General features: G+C 40.6%; 1 protein-coding gene across 15 annotated transcripts in view; it reads right to left on the bottom strand.

The window, feature by feature from the left end:
* LOC308073544 (NACHT, LRR and PYD domains-containing protein 3-like) overlaps positions 1–22,017 on the bottom strand; it is an 88,835-nt gene that overhangs the window by 47,389 nt on the left and 19,429 nt on the right. For 13 of the 15 annotated variants that reach the window (XM_080412482.1, XM_080412486.1, XM_080412495.1 and 10 more), the window contains 2 exons: positions 2,658–2,776; positions 1,884–1,959 (listed from right to left, as the gene is read on the bottom strand). The gene's annotated coding sequence lies outside the window, so the exon portion shown is untranslated. Of the gene's footprint in view, positions 1–1,883; positions 1,960–2,657; positions 2,777–16,827; positions 17,344–22,017 lie in introns of those variants that run through there. The other 2 variants (XM_080412491.1, XM_080412493.1) reach the window with 2 other exon arrangements.

Genomic DNA, 22,017 nt, shown 5'->3' with positions numbered 1-22,017 from the left:
GAAACAACAAAAATAAAACTTGGCGAAACAGTTGCGTGCATTAGAGCAAGATGAGGATAAAGGAAACATTCAGTCTAAATGTCCAGTTTGCTAATTCACAACTACTACTACTACTTTTGTATTTGAAACTTTAAATTTCTCTAATTATTATAAAATTTCACGACAGCCTAAGTACAAATATCATTTATGAAAAGGGTAGGCTACAGTGAAGTCGGACTGAATGACTGAAACGTTTTTTCTTTTTTTTTACTCTCTTGGTGTGGGGATTATCTGGCACATGTATGTATCTGTTATGAAAGAGAAATTGTATCATGAGTGAAACGGCTATAGTCCTTGGGAAACCATAAACCTACGTAGGCCTACATCTAAATGAGTTATTTCTGGGATGCATAGTAGCTGAAACTCCACAAGATATTCCTCTACACTTATTTAGTGAGAACATTGCTCCTCCTGCTGAGAGCATCTCAGCAGGCGACCTCCCCCCCCCCCCCGTGCCTTCAACTCCCTAGGAAAACGATGTTTTGCGGTGCGTGCGTGCGTGTGTGTGTGGCTTTAAGCCTGCACAAACAGGAAAAAGATGTGCAATCTATTACACAACAAGTGTGTGTCTGGAGCTGTTGAAATGCCGGCTACTGTCATTTATTTGTCTTTTTTTCGATTTGAGGTTTGGCTCTCAGTAGCAAGGTTATTATAGTTAAAAAATATATAATTTGTTTGTATTTTTATTTCATTTTGACTTAATCTTTAGATTTTTAGTTTGTGGAGTTGCTAGTTTAGTTAAGTTTTTATTTAGTGAAAAGGCTTAGTTTTAGTTTATTTTTTATTAGTTTTAGTGCTAGTTTGTCATTGTAATATGGGGTAGTCATGGGCGAGATTCAAACAGCAAAAATAGCAGATCTACAAGCTTACAACAAGTCACGACACGTACCAAAAATAGCAGATCTACAAGCTTACAACAAGTCACGACACGTACCAAAAATAGCAGATCTACAAGCTTACAACAAGTCACGACACGTACCAAAAATAGCAGATCTACAAGTTTATACAACAAGTCGCGACACGTACCAAAAATAGCAGATCTACAAGCTTATAGCCTCGATCTCCAGGCTTTTATTGTTTAGTGTTGCTAAAAAATAAAAGCCTGGCCCAGCGCGTCGGTGTACTCGGTATAAGGAAGTGTTTCACTTCCCAACCAACCAGAGTGCAGTGGGCGTCGCTCGTAATGTTGTGTTAACGGGGCGGGGGTTGACGGACAGATCGGTGAACCAATGGGATCAGCCGCAGTCTCTCGCCGACTCTTTACACCCGCCCCTCTATACACGAAATCAGGAGCGTTGGGGCAGTCTAACAAGCTTACAACAAGTCTTATTCTCATTACACATGAGAGCATTACTTTATTAACGATCAGATGAACCATTGTGCGATCGTGGGACTCGCTTCCAGATAGAACAGATGTTCTGGCTGTTCAATTTTTTCCCACGTTGGTTATTTTCGGTTGCCTTTTATGGAGTTAAAGGGCCTGGAGCAATGCAAATGATATGCAAATGATCTACACAGGACTGCGCTTGTGATATACGCACAGCTGGAATTCATCATGAGATACACCTGTGATCCACACAAAACAAGGCTCTGCACCCTCTTTCATGAACCGCACGTTAACACTTTGCTTAGGATTATATACACCACACTTTACACTCTAATATAGTGAGGAATTTATGAACAGCTTAGTGATTGAGGCCCATTATCATGTTTTATTTTAAAAGACATGAAGAAAAAAACATGTTTTGGTTATTTACTTTTGTTTTGATATTGAACAACGATTAAACAAAAGATAGACAGGACGCAGTGTTATTTATATTAGACTTTTTTATATTAAACTGTACCTTGTTTCAAGTGGCCAGCAAGCGCAGAGATGAAGTCGACGAGACACACGTTCCAAATACACCTTCGTCAAGTCACCTAAAAAACGAGCAATGGATCAAAACACAGCTACAGCTATCACACTTGGTCAAAGCAGGAAAAGCCATCACTCGCTTTGAGCAACAACAATTATTTAAGCAGGAAACATTAAAACAAGTATGTTTTTCCATTGTGTGGTTTTGTTCCCCTTTGCAGACTACATTCCTTGTGGATCTACCATGTGGATTTTTATCTGTGAAGTTTTTGCCTTATGCGGACTGCCTTGTGTGTACCTGCTGTTGTGCTGCTACACACTTTGCTTATGTTTAACCTCATGTACATACCTGCTGCTTTTTATGCTAGGTGTATGTATGTAGATATATTCGATATATATATATAGTTTTTTTTACATGACAAGTTCTCTTTTCTGTTTTTCTCCTTACTCTCCCTCTCTCTGCCCCTTCTTTCTTTTCTGAAAACAACAAAATGAGCTTGCTTGCACAAAAACAAATGTCACTGTTTTACACCTGTAAATCTAAATCAGCTTGGGTTGTGCACTGAGTTGATTGATTGGGCCATAAAAGTGTCAACCTCGTTAGTGCTCTATCTAATCAATGAATGAATCAAAGACTGTGAGCAATCACTTTGATACCTGTGAGAGAGGGGGGGGGGTGTACACACACAGATCTCTGATCCTGCCTAGGATCCCTTTAACAACACTGCTATGACGATGGAAACAAAACATCAAATCATTTTACCCAAACAATCCCATATCTCTGGACTAATCCTGCAGGATATCCGGCAGCAGGGCGGCCACTCAGGAAGAGCTCATCTGCTCTCCGGACTCCAGCAGAAGGTTTGGATCCCTTGTGTCAACCTGGAGAAGACAAAATGTCAGATCTATCACTGGACCATGCATTTCCTCTAAACAAAACGAACAAATAAGCTTCGCTGGTTGCTGTGTAAATCAGTGTAGATGTGAGTTCCAGGATCGATGTATTCCTAATCGATCGTGGTCGACCAATCATGGTCATGAACCAATATGGGCCGCAATTTGTTGTGTATTTTCATAAACATCCCCCATGTGTCCGTCACACATCGTCATCACTGAATTTAACAACAATGAACAAAACAAATCACAGGAAGGACAGCTAATTTGTCGTATAGGACCCAGACCAGCCCTGCCTTTGTCTCTGCCATTTCCTGTCTGTGCCTGCTGCGGCGTGCTGCCCTGCACTGTTGGGTTTCCTTGCATTAAGAAGGTCAGCGCTGAGTGACTTGACTGGGTATTTGGAACGATTACCCCTGATACTAACTCCACACCTCACGTCCACAACTGAAGAGAAAATGCACGCCTAAGTACAGTCGTGAGTGGGAACTATGGTTTGACAGCGTCAGTGCGAAAACTGCGAATTGATATAAAGAGAACTGCAAGGTATGTTGGTGAATGTTGTCTGTGGCACATGGTGGTCTGTCAGACATCAGACAGCATGCCCCCAGAAGAGCAACTCTCCCGTAGCATCAGAACAGCCCAGCAACAGTGTCACAGTCACAGGTCTTTATAGCTACCGCAAGCATCTTCCTATAGGCTGATACGGTATGGCAACAGATTAACTGAAATCATATCATTAAAACAACTAAATTGGTTCTAAAACAGAGATTCACCACCTTTGTCTTGTTGTGTTAGGTTATTTACAGCCTGGCATGGCCAGACTAATATCACTGCGTAGCCACGGGCAATTTCGTTTTTCTTTTTCAATGGCAGATTCGTCTGGGACCAGGCTAATACAATAGTGTTGCATGGCAAAAAGAAAAAATCATAATACACCATGACGATCTAGTAGATCTACTATTTATTTTATATATATATATAAAACTGCAATCAAACACACATATATATATATATATATATATATATATATATATATATATATATATATATATATATATATATATATATATATATATATATATATATATATAAATATGTTTAGAAAAAAAAAGGAAAATAAAATACATCTACTAGCTGACACCCGATTAAAACTGCAATCAATAAGATAAAATATTTGGAATGATTTGATTTGGGTAAAATAAGTAGGTATCACAATATAACTTAAACCCTAGTTAAACACATGAGATAGTGTACTGATTTGTGTGAGTTTTGGACAAAATCTGTAGGGTGAGTAGCAAAAAGTGTGTTTTGAAGAAAACGCACTACAACATAAAATGTAATCTGGCACAAACACGGCCTATCAATCAATTCAAGAGTTGTAGGCCAAAACATGAAGTGGGCTGTTGTAGCACCACCATGACTAGATTTGAAATACAGTATTGGGATGGAGGTTCTTCCTTCACATCACATGACTACAGAGATAATGTGTACCAATTTGGATGAGGTTTGGACAAAAGGTAGGAATAGTAGCAAAAACTGTGTTTTGCAAAGAAAACACAACATGGCGGAAAACTGTTATAGCGCCACCATGAGGCAGATTAAAAAAATGTAGAGTGGCATTTATTCATTTGCCTGGTGGTAAAGTGTGTGCAAAGTTTAATGGCAATCGGACACTGCGTTCATGATTTGAGGCATTTTGTTCAAAACGGGCCACTCCTGCAAACTATGTAGGCCAATCTTAACCAATAAGGATGAAATGTGAAAAATCGGACAGATCGGTCCTGATTGCATCATGACTATAGAGATAATATGTACCGATTGCCGTGATGTTTGGACAAAATATGTAGGATTAATATTATTTTTTTTAATTGTAAAATAAAAATGTGTCTCATTCTGTATTCCCTATATATATATATATATATGGAGGATGATTATATTAACATATATGGATTGCAGTTTTAAGATGTTGACTGCAACAACAGTTTCAAAAGAGACATTTTTATGATGAATATTATCTTATTGTAAAACTGTTTATTTCATTTTTTTTACATGTACTTCAATGCTCATAAATGAAAAAGGACTAAAAATAATCCACACGCTAAAGAAAACTTAACTTCCAACTTCCCCAGAAGTCATGTGACTGGAAACAGCAGAGTCTGCCCTGTGTGTACAGCAGATAAAGAAACCCTTTATCACTGTGTGTGTGTGTGTGTGTGTGTGTGTGTGTGTGTGTGTGTGTGTGTGTGTGTGTGTGTTCTGAAATTACCACAAGGCAGACTCTCGACCGGCTCAAACTGGTCGTTGCCGGACGGAAACCTTGCATGTCCAAGACTATTACTTATTTTTTTAATAACTCCTTTTTAAATTAAATAAAAATAGCGAAAGTAGCAGATCCACAAGCTAACAATGTGTCACGTCGCAACACTGACATAAGACAATGAGTAAAATAACACAAAAAAACATATATTATGGAGATAAAAGGTTTCTGACCGACATAGTGACGATGTGCAACTTCTAGTGTTAGATAGCTGACTAATACTGTGAACAGCTGATCTCTGACACCGTTGGCCTGACCAACGTGAAACTGTGCACACACACTCCCTGGATGCCAGAGTAGAACCTCTGACCCAAATGTTTCACATCAGCCTGTTATAGCGCCACCAGAATGTTTGCAAAACATTCATTTTTATATTACTCCTACAGATGTTGTCCAAACATCACGCAAATCGGTACACATTATCTCTATAGTCATGTGATCAAGACGGATCGGTCCGGTTTTTCATATTCCATCCTGATTGGCTAAGATTGGCTACCAAAGTTTGCAGGAGTGGTCCGTTTTGAGCAAAATGCCTCAAATCATCGTCATCGATCAGCATGCGATTGCCTCCTAGGCCAAGGAAGAATTGCCTCCCTATATTTTTTCGAATCAGCCCTCATGGTGGCACTATGACAGGCCGATTCACGTTTTTACCTATAGTTGGACCGATCGGCATGAAACTTTGCACGCACAACAGCGTACCATACCTGGCGGAAACCTGTGCTCCGAAGATCACTTTTTCTAGTTTCTGGGTTCTTATCTGGTATTCAGCAAAGTGTTATATGTTTGCTTTTCTCTTATGTAAGAACACATTTTAAGAGTTGACCAGAGCACTCTTACCGAGATAAGAGAAAACACAATGGTGTTGAGCAGTGAACATTGCCAATCCACACCCTCAGTTGCAGATGCACTCATCAACATGGACGTCACGTCCGGTTGAGCATGTGAGTGAAGACGCAGCGTGAGACGCTCCTAAGCTTTATTTATTATATAATGGACTAACCCGGGCAAATACCTTAAACTTTCACTCAGTTTTAACAAAAGGAAAGAGATAACAAAAGGAAAGAGATAAAAGTAAGAAACAAAAGAAAAGGGTGTATAACTCTAAGTTTGTGATCCTGTACACGTGTTTTTGGATGCACCATGGCTACCCGCAGCAAAACTACCGTTGTGCTATCACCCGAGTTGGAGAAACTTCGCACTGTTCTAATTGAGGAACTGGGTGCTACTTTAATCACAACTCTTAAAAAGACACTCGATGATGCACTAAAGCCAATCACGGCCATGCTGGATGACATCAAAAAGACCACGGCCTCCCACGCCGTTAAGCTGACTGATATGGAGACTACATTGTCTGATCATAGTGACCGTATTACGGCGCTAGAGGTATCATGTTCTCTACTACAGTCAGACAATGAACAAATGAAGTCTAAATTATTAGACATGGAACGGCGCGGTAGACGCTTCAATGTGAGGGTCGTCGGTATCCCGGAACAAACGGAGGGTTCAGACCCGGTCAAGTTCATGGCCGACTTCTTTGTGGAGGCCTTGGGAGATTGCTTCACCACCCCCCCGACCTTGGACGCAGCTCACCGCATAGGACCTCCCCGCAATACAGCGTCTGGATCCAAGCCACGGGTCTTCATCGTGAGATTTCATTATCTCCAGGATAAAGAGCGTGCCCTGAGGCGCAGAAGAGATCAAAACAAGTTCCGTGAGAATATTATATTACTCTTCCCCGATCTGCCAGCCAGCGTCGCTAAAAAGCGAGCCTCATTTGCCGAGGTGAAGCACTCCTTTTGGAAAAAGAATGTCAAGATATCTACGCAAGACAACGGCAGCCTACGGGTGGTCCATGAGGGACGAAGGAGCGTGTTCGATTGCCCGGAGGAAGCCCAGAAATTCTACGATTCACTCTTCTCTGCTGGTGAGGATTAAACCGTGGCCTGTGGCCACTTTGGAGTGCAGCTTTACGCACAGTGCGCACACACATGCATGGTTACAGAACAGTCCAGTACTACGGACATAGACAGAGTGAGACGCGCGCGCGCGCACACGCACACGCACACACACAGAGCCCCCATCTGCTTATCTGTACTGACTCCCTGCTGAACTTACCCACGCAAGTTATGCCATTGCCTATTGAATATGGGTTCACACACGCACGCACACACACACACACACACATACATACATATTCACACAATTACAATTTACATATGGACGTTGATTGACTGTATAGCGCGTGCTTGTACAAACGCGCACCCACGACTCGCACATACATGGTCACAGTGCTCAGTCGTGCTTTTTATTTATTTTTTCGTTTCGGTTCACAACTAGAGCCAGGCCATAACTTTTTGTTTGTCTTTCTCTGATTCATGACTTCTCTTTTTTTTTCTTTTTTTTTTTTTTTTTCTTTCTTTTTTCCCTCTCTCTCTCTCTCTCTTTCTCCTCTCGCTTTCTCTCTCCCACTGAAATTAATTTTCTACTTTGTCACATATAGTTATGGGAAGCTATAAATTGGCTTATTTAGAGAGTTGTTTGTTAAGGAGCAGTAGGGACCATAACTAGAACCTTTCTGTCAATATGGGAGAGTTTGTATGTGCCTTTAGTAGGAGTTTCTTTCAATCCGTTTGTTTATTGAGGGAGATTACTGCTTGCACAAAGTATTACATTTAATGAAATAAATTGAACTAAACTTTTTTCCTGGTGGTCACAATTACATCTTTTTCATTCTTTTTTCATTATTTTCATTATTTTCTACCTCAGTTACAACTACCTTTGTAACCTAATTAGGATGCTAGAGGTTGAATCTTGTTTTTCTATTATTATCCCAAGAGGGCACCAGAGGTTCAACTTTAATTGTTATTGTGCAGCAGGGGCCATAATTGGATCCCTTCTGTCACTCACCTACTTACCTGCATCTGCTACCTTAAGGTTTAAGTTCATAAGTTTAGACGTACATGTAAAAGAACTTAGGAGCCTCTCCATAATATGAGAGGTAGGTCTTTGTTCATAATGCACTGTTCCTTCAGCAGTGTATTAATCTGCAGTCTTCGTCATTTGGGGATGAAGACATTTTGTTTATTCGTTGTTTTGTTAGATTTGTGTTTGTCTTTTGTCCTTGTAGATGTGTATTTGAGTGTAGTGTTTTTGTGTGGCTCTCTCCATTGTTCATCCCTCCACCTGACCAGCTATGTCTGCATGCAATTGTTATTATTATTATTTTTCTGATTTAAAACATGAATACAGTTAAAGGTTTAAAAATTATCCATTTTAATATCAGAAGCGTTATTCCAAAGATTGACGAGTTGAGAGTCTGGGCAGCTACATATAAGCCTAATGTTATCACTCTTTCAGAAACTATGTTAAGTAGTATTATATCTGATGAAGAAATCCAGATAAATGACTATGTTTTGTATAGAACAGATAGAGATAGAGCAGGAGGTGGTGTGGCAACATATGTCATTTCTAGTCTGGGGTCGGAACTTGTGGTTCCCCGGGTTGATTCTGTGAATTTTGATTGTCTTTTTGTTAAGTTAATTTTTCATCAAAACAAGCAGTTGATCATAGGTAATTTTTATAGGCCCCCATCGGCTCCTGTGGAAACTATTAGATCTATACTGTCCACAATCAACTCTCTAAATTGTCCCTTGGAATTAATCTTTTTAGGGGACTTTAATTGGAACTGGCTTCCTCGTTTCTCTTCAAATGAGAAGAAATTATTTGACAACATAAACTTAACTCAACTTATCACTGAGCCGACCAGAGTTACTGAAACAACATCAACACTATTAGATTTAATATTTGTTTCACATCCAGATAGGATTGTTAAATCAGGGGTCCTCTCCGATTGTTTTAGTGACCATTCTGGAATATTTTGTGTTTGGAAGATAAGAATTCCCCGTCTTCCTCCAAAATATATAAATATGAGACAGTGTAGAAACATAAATACAGATAATTTTATTCAGGATGTTGTTTCAGTGGACTGGAATAGGTTTCAGTTGATTCCTTTTGTTGAGGATGCGTCGAACTTTCTTTTAGATGAATTTGTCAGAGTTATTGATAAACACGCTCCTTGGAAAATAGTAAGAGTTAAAGGTAGACATTTACCATGGATCAACTCAGATCTCATAGGTCTCTTTAAACGTAGAGATACGGCTTGGGCAAAATACAGATCTACTAGGGACCCAGTTGACTGGGACTCTTATAAACATTTGAGAAATATTTGTAAGACTCAGACTAGAAATGCCAAGGCTGATTTTCATAGGAATGGACTTTCTCAAGATTTCAAAAATCCCAAACAGTTTTGGAATAAATTGAATAGTATTCTTAAACCAAAGAAAAACTCTGTTCCTCAGATTCGTGTAAATGATGAAGTTGTCCATGACCCTGCTCTTATCTCTGATGTGTTTAATCGTTTTTTTTCCTCTGTTAGTAATTCTTATTCTTTTGATTCTCCTTATTTAAATAATCATGTTAGTAGTCCTATTAATGGTTCATTTTCATTTAGACGAATATTACCTACAGAAATTTCACAAGTTATTTCAGAACTTAAGATTGGATGTGCCTCTGGTCCAGACGGATTAGAGGCCAAGTTTATTAAATTAGCTTCTCAAGTTCTCATCTTCCCTCTTGCAGATTTATTTAATTTGTCCCTATCAACTTGTCAACTTCCATCAATCTGGAAATGTGCAAAGGTCACTCCACTTTTTAAAGGTGGTGATCCTTTAGAAGTTAATAATTATAGACCCATTTCTATTATCTGTTCAATGGCAAAAATATTTGAAAAGCTCATTTATAATCAATTATCTAAATATATTAATGATCTCAATATTTTATCCCCATTTCAGTCAGGTTTCCGTTCCAATTTCTCCACTACTACTGCTCTTGTTAAATTTTCGGATGATGTATACTCCGCCTTAGATAAGAGTAAATTATTAGGTTCTATTTTTATTGATTTATCTAAGGCTTTTGATTTAGTTGATCATTATCTTCTTTTGGATAAACTTTATGATTTTGGCCTTTCTCGACAGGCATTACTTTGGTTTAGTTCCTACCTTCATAATCGTCGTCAGTGTGTTTCTTTTAATGATGTTAAATCGGATTTCTTGGTGATGGAAAAGGGTGTACCACAAGGATCAATCTTAGGTCCTTTACTTTTTTCCATTTTCATTAATGATCTTCCCAAAATATGTACAAATTGCTCCATACAGTTATATGCTGATGACACAGCTATTTATACATCTGATTGTGATATATCCAAAATTCAAAGCTCCTTGCAAACGGAATTCAATCTGGTTCAAAAATGGCTTTTAAATAATAATCTTATATTAAACAAGCAGAAGTCGTGCAGCATGGTGTTTGGTACTCGGTATTTTCTTAATCGTACATCCTCTGAATTATCTATTTTTTTTACAGATGGCTCTCCCCTTAAAACAGTGGAAACATTCAAATACTTAGGCCTTTGGTTAGATTCGGAATTTTCTTTTAAGCCCCATATCGATTCTCTTAGGAGTAAAGTAAATAATGGTCTCAGATTAATGTATAGATCAATAAACTGTTTTACTTTTCAAATAAGAAAACATATTGTTCAGCAGCTTCTACTTCCTATCATTGACTATTGTGACATCATTTATCAGAACACCTCTGAGACACATCTTCATTCGTTAAATGTAGTTTACAATAATATATGTAGATTTGTACTCCGGTGTCCTTACAGTACACATCACTGTGTTCTGTATGATACGTTAAACTGGTTATCTCCTCATGATAGGAGACATTTTCATTGGTTGCTTTTTGTTTTTAAATGTATTTACTTTAATTATCCTTCTTATTTGAAAGAGCTTTTAGTTCCGTTCAGTTCAAGATACCCATTAAGACATACACAACAACCTGTTTTTGAGGTACCTGTCGGTATAAACAAAGAAATTGGGAGACGTTCTTTTAAGTTTAAAGCACCTTCTGATTGGAACAATTTATCCACTTTACTTAGATCAATTATTTCATTTTCTGTTTTCAAAATATCTCTGCTTGATTCCCTAAAATCTAACTGTTCTTGCTTTTAAATTCATAAAGTTGGCTTAACGGAAAGACAATCGGGGTTCGCGGAGTCGGCTTGGGGGGTTATGGGTTTTGACTTCGGACTGGAGATGACATATGTTGCCATGTATTCTTGTTGAATTTGATTTCATAATTGATTGTTTTATTATTATTTTATTTTTTCATTTTTATTATTATTTTTATTATGGCATAACAGATGTAGACTGGTCTGGGATGGTGTGAGAGCCCTTATGTGTATGTTTTGTTGTTGTTGTATGTTATGTGATTGTTTTGTGTCAGTGTTTGTGTGTTGTGCCTGAGGACCCCCTGGAAGACGAGATGCTGCATCTCAAGGGGTTTATCCTCCAATAAAATTTTCAAATAAAAAAAACCATGCTGGGAGCTTGTAGATCGACAACTTTAGCCACATGTCACAGTTGTACAATAGAACAGGGGTCTTCTACGTTTTCAGGCCAAGGACCCCCTAGCTGAGAGAGAGATGAAGCAGGGACCCCCTCTATATCGTATAAAATTATGCGATATAGAGTTTTATAATGTATACAGTATATGTTTTATAATGTAATAATTTATATCTGCAAAGTAACTAGTAACTAAAGTTTTCAAATAATTGTAGTGGAGTACCCTAGCATTCCATTTATGAAACAAAATCTATTTAAAATTCAACTTCATCACATACGGTACAACAGGTAGAGTGGGTGAAATTATCCACATTTTGGTGAGATTTCTTCAATAGTTCAACATGTTCATCAAGTGATAATATCAATTTAGTGTCCTCATTGAAATACATTGCATGGTGAAACAGCTTTCAATGTCTCTTTAGCACACAAACACATGCAAACCAAGACGATTCTGACAATAATATAACATCACAAAATCCAGTAGGTTAAAAATGTTGATATTACTATTTGAATTGGGAAGAAGACCCGGACTGGATCCACAGGCGTTGTTTATTTGTGTTTAGGGGCGTTAACTGTCGTCTAATTTAAGATCAAGTGGGATTCCTCATTCAGCACACCCTAGTAAGAACAGATTTGGTTATTAAGAACGTTTTTGCACTATTTCTGGAGCTTTTACATTTGTTATGGTTATTGGAGAGAGGAGAAAACTGAGGAGCCAGGAGTAAAGAATTGGTGAGCAGATGTAAAATAATTGTAATAGTTTATCATTACAAACCAGTTTATATATTTCAGTGGAGTTATGACTAATGCATCATAATCTGAACAGTGAACAGTGACATCAACAAGCTGCTGATTAGACTGAGTGACTTTCAATAAGTGTGAAACTACCATAACAAAAAACAAAAAAACCGGCAGATTAATTAAACCTTTTTCTTTTTTTTCCTGTGTTGGCCCCCCTTGCCTGGGGGGCTAAGCCCCCAACCTAGTAGAGACCTAACCTTGGTTCTCTCTAATGCTCTGCCAGGCGCTCGGCTCTGCTTATAGACAAAGAATTCCACTGCCCTGCCCTACTTCGCTATTCACTGAAACAAAGGCTGTTTTGTGTTGTTGAAAGTCTATTCTCCAGGGTGGGAAGACTCTCAGCACCCCACCTTCTCTGTATAATATACTTTTTGTGCAGAACATAAAATATGTCCGGCAGACAGATATTATTGTATTTACTGCACTGCGCCCTGTGCCCAGAAATCTGTAGAGAGTACAAATGGAACCAAATGGACCCTTACAGGTCTGTAACTTTGAGAGTGTACAAATGGAACCAAATGGACCCTTACAGGTCTGTAACTCTGAGTGTACAAATGGAACCAAATGGACCCTTGCAGGTCTGTAACTCAGAGTGTACACATGGAACCAAATGGACCCTTACAGGTCTGTAACTCTGAGAGTGTACACATGGAACCAAATGGACCCTTATGGGTCTGTAACTCAGAGTGTTCAAATGGAACCAAATGGACCCTTACGGGCAGGGACGTGCAGAGAATGTTAGAGGGGCAGGGGCTGAAGTTTCCAAAAGGGCACTTTTGGTGAAAATACAGAAAATAGCCGATCTCCAAGCTTTGTGAGCTTTGAGATTGGTAAAAGGGCAGGGGCTCAAGCCCCCTTTGATGTCTATGTGTGCACGTGCCTGCTTACGGGTCTGTAACTCTGAGAGTGTTCAAATGGAACCAAATGGACCCTTATAGCCAGGTCTGCAACTCAGAGTGTTCAAATTGAACCAAATGGACCCTTACAGGTCTGTAACTTTGAGAGTGTACACATGGAACCAAATGGACCCTTACAGGTCTGTAACTCTGAGAGTGTACAAATGGAACCAAATGGACCCTTACAGGTCTGTAACTCTGAGAGTGTACAAATGGAACCAAATGGACCCTTACAGGTCTGTAACTCTGAGAGTGTACAAATGGAACCAAATGGACCCTTACAGGTCTGTAACTCTGAGAGTGTACAAATGGAACCAAATGGACCCTTACAGGTCTGTAACTCTGAGAGTGTACAAATGGAACCAAATGGACCCTTACAGGTCTGTAACTCTGAGAGTGTACAAATGGAACCAAATGGACCCTTACAGGTCTGTAACTCTGAGAGTGTACACATGGAACCAAATGGACCCTTACAGGTCTGTAACTCTGAGAGTGTACAAATGGAACCAAATGGACCCTTACAGGTCTGTAACTCTGAGAGTGTACAAATGGAACCAAATGGACCCTTACAGGTCTGTAACTCTGAGAGTGTACAAATGGAACCAAATGGACCCTTACAGGTCTGTAACTCTGAGAGTGTACAAATGGAACCAAATGGACCCTTACAGGTCTGTAACTCTGAGAGTGTACACATGGAACAGAATGGAGATACAAGATTCTCTAGTGTACATAGTTCAGTGGTGAAATCATCACGATCACAGGGAGAGAGAGAGAGAGAGAGAGAGAGACACAGACAGACAGACAGAGCGAGAGAGCGAGAGAGCGAGAGAGCGAGAGATGGGGGAGGGGTAAGTCAGTAGTATAATAATAGACAATCTTACTGAAAATTCTATAGGAATTATTTTAACAAAGAAATATCACAGCACCAGCCCACCACACACCACACACCACACACCACACACCACACACCTAATTCCTGACTGATTCATCTAGCAGATATTTCCACGTATTCTCCTTTCAACTTGACTAATTCATTTGTGTGGTGGGGACTCATCTGAGTTCTCGGATCTCGGATCAAACCAAAACGATACCCAACCCTAGTGATGCGACTACCTCAACTTGCTATGTGTCTGCACATAGCAAGTTGAGGTAGTCGCATCACTTTCAGGGAGCCATTTTGACACAAGTGAACATTCTGGACTACATGATCATTACAAAGCAAAGCCTATATCTTCTAATGTAAGGTAAGAGTTTTTATTATACCAATTAACGACAGGAGCAAGGGTTTAAAGCATGTGCACATCAGGCCTTACTGTAGTGACCTGCCATGTGCCATCAGGGGTGCTCCTTCCATTCCGACATCTCACCACTCCGACTAGTGGCTTCCGCGTGCGGTTATGGTTAGGGTTAGGGTTAGGTATAGGGTTCGTCAACGTCGGAAAGGCGACATGTCGGAAAGGAGAAATGCACCCGTGCCATCAACAACCAGCATACAGAAGGTGCAGGGGCCTAAGGCAACCAGAAAGGACAGCAAAACCTCAAGTGAACAGCGGCAATTCTGGAGAATATTTGGACCCGAGGCAAACAAATCCCATTGGGCCCGTCTGGGCTCCAGGTGCTTTTCTACTTTGCCTGTTTTTGCTAAGTTGGCACATTTGCCAGACAGGCCCAGACAGGCCCCCTAGCTTTGAGTCAGAGCATGTGAGTGGAGTGGAGCTGGAGTGGAGCGGGACGATTTTCAACGTAGCGGGGAGCGGGTTAATATTTTAATTTAAATCTCTCCGTCATCCACATAGTTTATAAATTCCTTGTGTCAGTTATGTTTATATAGCAACTGGTTTTGGCTGAACCACACCTGCTTTGTGAGTCCCCCCTAGCTCTCTCGAACCTGGTGATTAATCATTAACCCACAGGATTTAATATTGTCCGTCTTAAAAAAGCAGCATCATAGTTGCTGTCCACCTAGGCTCTCTATACTGACGCATTTGTGCCAAAAGACAGTGTTTCAGACACACAGCAAAAACAACCTGTTGTCGTATAGCGGACACGTCAACAGCCTCCTTGGAGCGTGGAACGTGGCATTTACCAGCCGCTCAGCTCCACTAACATGCTCTGCTCTGAGTATATTAAATGACAGAGCATAGTACTCGATCAAAGCATTTTAAACCACACTGGGAGGCAAACTGGAAACACCCTACATATGGTTGCTGACGGGTGGAAACCCCATATCTCCACATAACTGTTTTTCTGTTGTAAATTAATGTCCTACCTCGCCATATGACTGTCGCACAAAAGTGGCTGATCTACAAGCTCACAACGGGTCGCATCGCAACATATTGTGAGCTTGTAGATCGGCTAATTATGCAACTTTCGAAAGATTTTGAAAGTTAAAGTTAAAATGATTAAGTGTGTCTGTGAGTTTTATAAATATTGAACCAATGAAAAGTGAAACAAATGAAAAGAGCTTGTGACTAAATAGTAACTACCATTGGATCCATTGGAACACAGGTTATTTTTTGTGTCCAATGCGTAGTTTGTAAACAAGAGTACACAAAGTGTTAAATGCTGCTGCCGTTCCAATGCCACTCCCCAAGGCCACAGACACACCCCTTGTAATGTTGCTGTGCCACTAGCCTCAGACAGAGAGAGGGAGGGAGGGAGAGAGAGAGACAGGCAGGCAGACAGACTGACAGCAACCCAGTCAGAGTAGGCAACATGTTTGCAACCACAGAGAACTGTGCAAGAGCTTTGCCACGGATGTGTAATGCAGTTGTTTTGTTTTCTCTCTTAAAGTTTCCAGTTCTCACAACGAATGCAGGGAGACTGTCTTTAGGCTCTAGTTTTTTTTGACAGACTCGTGAGTCAAGTTTTCTCTCATCGTGAAGTTCCAAAGAGGAGATTCCTGAGGTTTTGATTACTGCCAGACGCGCGTCCACACACACACACACACACACACACACACACACACACACACACACACACACACACACACACACACACACACACACACACACACACACACACACACACACACACACACACACACACACACACACACACACACACACACACACACACACACACACACACACACACACACACACACACACACACAGAGAGAGAGAGAGAGAGGGGGACGGGACAGGAAACATAATTCCTGACTGATTCATCTAGCAGATATTTCCACGTATTCTCCTTTCAAGTTGACTAATTCATTTGTGTGGTGGTGAGTCAAACAATATTTACAACCAAGATCAGCCTCATCTGAGTTCTCTTGCTGATGGTGCGTTCACACGGGCCAGATAAAAAAATACACAGCATATTTGTTGTTCTGTCTCTTTGTAGGTAGGGAGCGCAACAAAAGTAAACAGCTGCATCATCTGTCGTACAAACTTCCCCCCGCAGCTTAATTGTGTCCTGACAGCTGCACCCCATGAAAACCAGACCTGGTGGAGTTCTGCGCTCTGAGGAGCGCACTTTTCCAGTTACTACAACTATTACTACTTTATGTGAATGGCTTAGTTTCTTAGTTTTAGATTTGAAAGATATTTTCTTACTCACTCTTGTCAGAAGTTTCCAAAACAAAGTGTCCGTCTTCTCTCTCCCTCTCTCTCTCTCTCTCTCTCTCTCTCCCCCCTCTTCCTCGCTCACCATCCGTTTATGTTCTTTCTTTCCGTCTCTCTCTCGCTTCACCAACGTGGGGAAAACAAATAAACAAAACCGTTTTTTTCCACTCGTCTGTGCCCCGACATGTGTGTTCTTCTGTGAAAGAGCATAATGAGGAGGAGGAGGAGGGAAAAGAGCAGAAGGAGGAAAGTCTCTCCTACACTGTATCGCTCTCAGCTGTCCTACTGTCTGTCTCTCCTACACTGTCTCCCTCTCTGCTTTCCTACTGTATGTCTCTCCTACACTGTCTCCCTCTCTGCTTTCCTACTGTATGTCTCTCCTACACTGTCTCCCTCTCAGCTGTCCTACTGTCTGTCTCTCCTACACTGTCTCCCTCTCAGCTGTCATACTGTCTGTCTCTCCTACACTGTCTCCCTCTCAGCTGTCCTACTGTCTGTCTCTCCTACACTGTCTCCCTCTCAGCTGTCCTACTGTCTGTCTCTCCTACACCGTCTCCCTCTCAGCTGTCCTACTGTCTGTCTCTCCTACACTGTCTCCCTCTCAGCTGTCCTACTGTCTGTCTCTCCTACACTGTCTCCCTCTCAGCTGTCCTACTGTCTGTCTCTCCTACACTGTCTCCCTCTCAGCTGTCATACTGTCTGTCTCTCCTACACTGTCTCAAATCAAGATAGCATTGGGGGTGGACTGCCAACTTTCCTCTATAGAAAATAACAATTACTTCACTACTAATCAACAAAAGTCAGACAGAAACTAAAAGCTTTTCTAAATGAATAAGACCCTTTTCAGACCCACTGAAGTCACTGAATAAAACCGTTATTCCCCGTATAGAAAAACCCCTGCACTGCATTAGGGAATTGCTAGGCTTTATTCCAGCGTGAGAGACAGTTGCACCAGCGCTCCCCTGTAACCTGACACCACCGTGCCGGTTGGCATCACAAAGGAATTGCCTTGTTGTTGTGGTCGTAGTTTGTTTGGTTTGCATAGAGCCGTATAAGAGAGTTATGACACTAGCGTTGACTCCCATTGTAAGAATGGAATGAGGAAGTGCTCTGTCTATCTCAATGAGATAGTTCCAATTTTTGGAACTGTAGCCCATAGCAGCCCGCTTTGCGGCGAGATCAAAGCGTGACGTTACTCTCACTTCTACACTCTGGGTTTTGCATTACCCTTTGTTCTGAAGCATCAATCTTATACATAATTCATAGAATATGGAATACTAAATGGTAAACATAGGGCAAAGTAAAAGGTAATGCAAAAAACTTTAGGGATGTTTTGAGGTGAAGAAAAATACTTGTCATGTACATGTATTGGTCAGAGATTGATTTTCCTGAGGATTTAAACAGCACTTAGGACATTCAATTCAATTCAAACTTTATTCCAGACACTCAGGGGGTCCGTAGAGTACATGCAAATAATAAACAAAACACATCAAATAAAATTAAACCGTTAAAAATCATACATAGAGGCTGACTCTCCAGTGTTTACGCAGTCTGGACGAGTACCGGAGACAGCTCTTCCCAGGATTGACTAAATCCTCAATAATACTGTTCCTGGACTCATCCAGGCGAGACATGAATCCATACATGGAGTGCCTTAAGAGAGCCTCACAAGTGTGGATTCTACAAGTTACAAACAAGAGACTGGCACTATGCCATCTAGGGACCTTAAGTAGTATCCTCAGGGCATCATTGTATGCCACTTTAAGCCTCTGCATGCTACCTTTCTTGTATATGCACCACAAGAAGGCTGTATACATGGGAGTGCAAAATGCTTTAAAAAGTACACACTTGACAGGACCTGAACACACACTGAACCTGACAAGCAGCATATTAGCCTGGACAAAAAGTGTGCGGCACTGTCTAGATATATCTAATCATGGTAAAAACAACTTTAGAATCACTCTGTTCCATAACCTCATTATCTAATGTCCTGTTACTGTTCAGACTGCAGTTACACTTCTTAGTAAAGAATAGGAAGCAGCTGCTTCCTATTCAATGTTAAAACCAACATAATGTCTTGACTACAGTTTTACAGGATTAATTCATGATTACAGTTTTACATGACTAATCCCCTCCAGGGCCTCTGGACTAGTTTTTCCAAGGACTGTTCTCCTCAAAGAACCTTGTTTACCTTGAGACAGTGTGTGTGGTGTGCACAGAACAGAAGCATGTGTTCCTGGAGAAACGTTGCCAGATTTTGCGTGAGAAATAAGCAACTAGGTCTATGAAAACAAGACCAACAGAAGTGACAAGGCTACGGCTATTTGAACATAGCCGATCTACAAGCTCAGACAGAGATATGTCTGTCTGCCTGACAGACAGACGATGTGACACGTTGTGAGCTTGTAGATCGGCTATCCCCACCCAGGTAATTATCAAATATGTTTGAAACATTTTAACAACTACAATCTTGTCTGGGGGTCCCTGGCACAAAATAATTTCAGATGGGGGGTCTGCGGACAAATACATATTAATCTGGGGATCCTTGCTATGAAAATGTTTAAGAACCACTGGTTTATAAACAACATTAGGAAACAAGTCCAAATAAGCAACTACACTTTAGAAACAAGCCCAAAAAACCACAACCCGCAACTACCAATATTTACAAGCGACATTAAAGAAAAACAAGCCCAAAGTCGCTTATAATAAGCAGACATGGCAACACCGTCCTGGAGCCAGCATATCATTTTGACTAGTCTTCAAGGGAGTGCAGCGTAGTATTTACACTTACAGTATGCAACGTCAGCAGTGCTGCACAGCACAGCGCCGTGCACGTTGGCCATTATCATCTGGTTAGCGATACTTGACAAGTTTTTCCATTTGCTTGTAAAATAGGCCCCTCCCATGAAATTTGGAATCTAATAATAATAACAAACAAGTACCATAACTATGGTCTTTAAGGAAACCACACTAATATATAGGTGCAAAAACCATACTGCAATTACCTCACTACGCAATTGGAATATGGTTCAACAATTATTTTAACAAAACATATAACTTATAACCACCTTTAAAGAGGTGGTGCCATGGTTTTGGACTTTTTCTGTTTTTCATGTGTCTATGAGGTTGATAGAACTTCATTAAGCCCCCTGGTGGTGTTTTTATGGTGTTTTATGTCTTCTCTGACTATTTGGAGTTTCTTCCTGGAGGCTGAAACCTTGAGGGTCAAACGTGCCAATAGAGAAACAGCGCTTTAGTGACATCACAAAGCCATACCCTCCCCCTCATTATCATAACACAACAGGTGTGGGCATGAGGAGGAGGAGGGACAAGGACAGGTGGGTGGTGCTAAGGTGGTGGAGGAGGTGCTAAGGTGAGAACCAGGTATACTTAATGAACTGGAGGCGTGTCCACATAAAAACATAATTTTAACAATTTCTGTACACTTTTTTGTTGTTGAAAAAAATCCTTACATAATAACAATACCTTATGATCAGGTTTTAGGGTTGAAAAATATCATGGCACCCCATCTTTAAACATTAGGGCACCAGGCGAGCGACAGAGACAGATAGAGAGACAGACAGACAGACAGACAGACAGACACACACCATCTTTTTTAGCATGTATGTCATAGAGTAGAATAGATGCACCTTACACCTCAATGATGTATTCTGGTCACAACAAAAGCCAGGTGCAGAATAAACTAATACACTAACAACTAACAAACTAGTTACATGGCAGCACAAGAAGGACAACAAGCCCATGTTAGCCTGAACAACCAAAACCAAAACAGCACAACGACAGTTTTACAAAAAAAATAAAGATTTGCTATAACATGTCCTGCATGCATAAGGAAGTAGGTTGTTAACTGCACACTCAGCACACTGCTAAAGTAGAACAGTGTGCTCCGCGGAGCTCAAATCCCCACCAGGCCGGGTTGCCTAACCAGGGCCCACAACATTTTGAAGGCTGTCATAGCCAATAATTGGAATGGAATCTGGAAATAGCACCTGTTATAACGCCACCATGAGTCTGATTTAAAAAAAAAAAAGAATTGGGGTGGAGGCTCTTCCTTGGCCTACTGGCAATGTGTGCTGTGCAAAGTTTCATGGCATGATTTGCCATGAAACTTTGCACACACATTGCATCATGGTACATGGTTACCATGGTACATGGTACATGGTACATCATGGTAACCCTCTGCCTGACCTACTTGTTGTTAACTAGTTATACGAACGCTTGTTTTCTATTGTTGTATTGTTTATTGGATCTTGTTTAGTCGATACACTTATTTGTTTTAGCTCATGCTCATTTGATTTAGCTATTTTGTCTCATCTGTTTAAGGAAATAGGTAGCTGATATATTGCACTTTTACCTTAGCGCTAGGTATACTCTTGGTTGCTTGTTTTTGCAGAAAATGCACTAAAGACTTCTGGTGATTAGTAGTTTTCGTTCCCTACCTATGTTGAATACACTTATTGTAAGTCGCTTTGGATAAAAGCGTCTGCTAAATGACTGTAATGTAATGTAATGTAATGTACTGTAAAGTTTGCACATGCAAAGGAGCTAGATAGATAGACAGCTAGATGTAGCCTGTACTATCAAACATCCAATTCTGGCTCGTGAGGCAGCTGACACAGGGAGGCACACGGGTACAAACAACATTCAGCTAACGTCAACCTCTTTGAACAGCGCTGATGTTTTCAGAGTGCCGCAAACGTTATTGAGTCTCGTTCACCTAACGTCATATTGTAAATATAAATGTATCCACATGGTTGTCAAACTGAGGTCGTAAAATTATGTTTAAATCGGGTACATGGACAAGTCTGTGTCAAGTTTCCATCGAAGCACACTTCCGTGTTTCTATATTGAAAACTCGCTCACAATCACAGTGATTGGTTTAGACACGCAGACAGGGTGTTCAGAGCAAGGAAGGTAGAACGAAAGAGTTGCAGCCGGGAGTTCAATGGAATGCATTGACGTCAATGAGAGCCAGGTGGACCAGCTTATGAACACTATTTCTGAACAACTGAGACATTTGTAAAATAATATGTTACCATTACATTGAAAACCTAGCAACATCACTGATTGATCAGAGGTAGATTTTTCTTCAGGCCTGCCTGCCTGCCTGCCTGCCTGTCTGCCTGCCTGCCTGTGTGAGATTGTAGATCGTCTATTTTCAAAA

Source organism: Gymnoscopelus braueri, assembly GCF_963280865.1.
Source record: "Gymnoscopelus braueri genome assembly, chromosome: 18".
Taxonomy (NCBI): domain Eukaryota; kingdom Metazoa; phylum Chordata; class Actinopteri; order Myctophiformes; family Myctophidae; genus Gymnoscopelus; species Gymnoscopelus braueri.
The sequence above is the reverse complement of the archived record's forward strand: the minus strand, read 5'-3'. Positions and strand labels throughout refer to the sequence as shown.